The sequence below is a fragment of the Hydra viridissima genome, unplaced genomic scaffold (assembly GCF_058129835.1).
Source record: "Hydra viridissima isolate aposymbiotic clone 2 unplaced genomic scaffold, HvirCarnegie_v1 scaffold_6, whole genome shotgun sequence".
NCBI lineage: Eukaryota > Metazoa > Cnidaria > Hydrozoa > Anthoathecata > Hydridae > Hydra > Hydra viridissima.
The window spans coordinates 8,848,306-8,852,217 of record NW_028324305.1 but is presented as its reverse complement, the minus strand read 5'-3'; the positions used below and the strand labels follow the sequence as shown (position 1 = coordinate 8,852,217).

Here is a 3,912-nt window from a genome sequence, read left to right as displayed (position 1 = left end):
AGTCAACTATGTTGTACAGATAACTCTTTTTTCCATCATAAAATGAGTGAGCATTTATTGGGTCATTTTGAATACTAGACCATCCATCTTGAAAAATTACCAACGTGTCTTTGGTTTCCAGTTCGTTCTTTATCCCAGCTGACAGATCATCATAGACTTCATTTAATGGATCTCCACCCAGTTTCTTTCGGCTTGGTGGGACATACCCAGGACGAAGAAGAGTGCAAAGTTTCTGAAACTCACAATTTTCCACTGAATTAAAAGACATATTAGAGCTGAAAAAAAACCGGGCAACTTGCATGTCTATGGCATCTTTCTGATCAGTTGATGTTCTAACTACAAAGTTATTTAAGTTACTACTTTTAAACTTTTTTGCTGGTGTGGAGCTGGACATAATAGATCCTTCGGAAATTGAAGTATCTGACTCATTTGACAAGAGGCTAATATTGCTCATTGAGCTTCCAGGTCTTGGTTCTTGTTCATCAGTGTCCTTCTTTCTCTCTTTACACTTCTCCAAATGAATACGAACTCTTTCAATTTTTCCACTAATTTTCTCTGAACAATGGTCACACTGAACACTATTTTTGTCCCCTTCTATCTCACAGACCTCCTTCCACTCCCATCCTTTCTTCCTTCCACTTCCGAATGGCATTCTTATAAAGATTTTTTTCTGAAAAATACACATTGCATCGAAATATGCAAATTAAATATACTTAATGCTACACAAATAATAATACTGTTTGAATAAAAGTTTCTTGAGTAATTTGTAAGATAGAACACAGGCCTGACTTTGATATGGTTGATGAAAGCCACTGAGATCACTGAAAGTATATTGTAAAAAATACTAAAACTATTTTTTCAGAAATATTTCAAAAAAATCATGTCTTTTAAAAATTTTGATTCTTATTAAATACTATATTCTGATCATATCCATATCCTCTTTTCAATAATAATTACCTTTTAATTAGCCATAATTATGTTTAAACGTTTTCTGAAATAAATAAATCACAGAAAAAAACCAAGCAAAGAGAATCCTTTAAATAAAATATTATTTTAAAAAAACTTAAAAAACCCGGGTTTTTTTGGGTTTTTTTAACTGGTTTTTTTTGGTTTTTTTGGGTGGGTTTTTTAATGCCAACCCTGCATATAATACACAAATACACAACAAAATAAAATATGCCATAATACACAACAAAATAAAATGCTGTCTAAAGAACTTAAAATGTTACTAGCAATAAAGATCAGAGAAAACAAAGAGGTTCTTCTTGGGAAGCTTAGTATGTTTTAATTAGCAAACTATTTGAATAAAAATATGTATAATTACATGTGTATATATATATATATATATATATATATATATATATATATATATATATATATATATATATATATATATATGTATATACAGGGCCGCCGCGTGGAGGGGGGGGGTTACTGGGTACTTTTTACCCGGGCGCAGGATCAGAAGGGGCGCACACTTGACAATAATTTTTTTCACTTTAATAAAAAAGATACACAGGGTTTCAAGGAAAAACTCCTAATTTTATAATATAAGTTTATTGTAACAATACACTTGACACATATTTTAAAATTAGGAGTTTAAGAATTGTTGCCTCAGCAATACAGCATTATCCGAATTCATATGCGGAAATCTGAGACTATTCAAAACTTTTGCGGGAAAATACTCATAATGGCTGCTTTATTTATAAAAAACACATGTATATCTATATTTATTATATACATACATACATATATATATCAACAAAAGTTAAAGTACAAAAATTGAAGTATCTGACTCATTTGACAAGAGGCTAATATTGCTCATTCAGGTTCCAGGTCTTGGTTCTTGTTCATCATAACATAGATTGACATAACTGAGATTCCAAGACTTCATTTAGATTCGCTAATTAACATAAAAATAGCTTTGATACTTGAATTATTCTGTTTTGTAAAAACAAAACATGTTCAGTTTCAAGAAAAAAGATTCTGGCTGTCTAAACAGAAAAAATGCGGCAAATAGGACAGCAAATGATCAAAAAAATAAACGTACACTCGAAGATTGTGGTATACGAGCTACAAAAAAAAGAGATGGGGATAGGCCTGCTGTTTCCACATTGATTATTACAAATTCCTCCCAGACACGTCAAGCTTTTGAAATAGTAAGTTCATTAATTTAAACATAACCTTCTTTTTTATATATCTCTCCCATTATACTATTGCTATATAAATCAAGAGATTTTTAAATCTTTTACTTCATTTTCAATAGGATGGCTTTGGAAATGAGTTTTTTGAAAATTTTTTGAGCTCAGAAGAAGCACTGCCTCCTTCAAGTAGCACACAATATCGGCAACAAGAGTTGAAAATGGAAACAATTTATTGGTAAATTTTGCTTTGCAAAGATTCTTTTAATAATCATTTTGAGCTTGTGTAAGTATTATACTTATTTAAATATTTATTTGAAATAATAGTATAAAGATAAGATGGTTGAGGCAATTAGTACAAACGATCCTGCTTTGTTGGCTGAAAATATGTCTAAAGTAGAACGTGATGCAGTTGTTCTTCAGGGGCCCCCTAAAAATCCTTCATCTTTTCAGAGAGACTCAAACAAGATTAAGGTTCCTGAATCAGTTTTCCACGAAATAACTCGCAATGGGGAAAAAATAAACAGAGATTGGCTTGTTTGGAGTGCAACTTCTAAAATATTTCTTTGCTTTCCATGCTCACTTTTCGGAAGCAAGCAAGCTTGCGGGGCTGGTAATCAATCGCATCTTCTACGTTGGAATGGTGGCATCAATGGAAACTGGAGAAAGCTAGCTGACAAAGTAAAAAGCCACCAAAACAATCCTCACCATCGAGACTATTACATTAAGGGGGCACAACCCTAATAAAAAAGTGTAAACTATTGAAAAAATTCATTTTTCAAAAATACACTTATTTTAACTCAAATTTATCGTAGAAACTATTGCTGATTTTTAAATTTTTGCTATCTATGCTGATATTGGTCAAAATTTCATTTATTTAGATGTTCATTATTTAAATTACCCTAGCAACGCGCATAGCAACCGTTTTTAAATGTTGTTTTTCATCTTTTTAAGCCCTTTTTTCAAAGTTGATTTTGGCTTTTTGTTTGTACAGATGGCTTTTTGTTTGTACAGAAGGCTTTTTGTTTGTACAGAAGGCTTTTTGTTTGTACAACGACGTAATTCTATCTATTGCTTTGTATATTTATGTAACTAGTATAACTAAAAAGTTGAAAAATATTTACAAATTGAAATGGAATCATCTCGTAAGTTTCGATCTAAAAGACATAAAAGTAAGAAGTTTTATAGTAACCAACACTCTAAAAATTTTACTGAAAACTCTAAAGTTTCAAATAAAGAAAACATAGCAACAACAGTTTCTTATACAAAGTTAAATGGTTCAATGGTTAAAGTTGTTGATAACTGCAGTTCAAAAAACATTACAGGCAACCGATTAGTTGATATGGAATTGTTAGCTGAAACTTTTAAGATTCTTTTGTGCCCAAGGTGTTCACATGATTCAGTAAAGCTTAATCAAAAGCAGAAATTAGGAATTGCTTTTGAACTTAAATTGAAGTGTACTATGTGTGGTTGGTTTAAATAGTTCTGGACTTCCAAAAAAAGATCAAAAAACAAAAAGTTTCGACATTAATAGTAGAATGTTTTACAGTATGCGTAGAATAGGAAAAGGTTATCAATCTTTGGAACTATTTCTTACATTACTAAATCATCCTCCCCCTATGACAGAAAAATGTTACAATAATATTGCTTCTAATTATCAAGTTATAATCAAAAAAAGTTGCCAAAAATATAATGCATCAAGCTGTTAAAGAAATACGAACATTGAAAAAACTAGATCCAATCGTCAGACAGCAGCAATCTATTTTGCCTC

At 31.0% G+C, this 3,912-nt stretch overlaps 1 pseudogene across 1 annotated transcript; it reads left to right on the top strand.

The window, feature by feature from the left end:
- The first annotated feature begins 1,876 nt into the window (after positions 1-1,876).
- LOC149886899 (uncharacterized) lies at positions 1,877-2,850 on the top strand (annotated as a pseudogene). The gene is made up of 3 exons (XR_016453746.1): positions 1,877-2,159; positions 2,267-2,379; positions 2,469-2,850. The product of XR_016453746.1 is annotated as an uncharacterized LOC149886899 (transcript).
- The last annotated feature ends 1,062 nt before the right edge of the window (positions 2,851-3,912 follow it).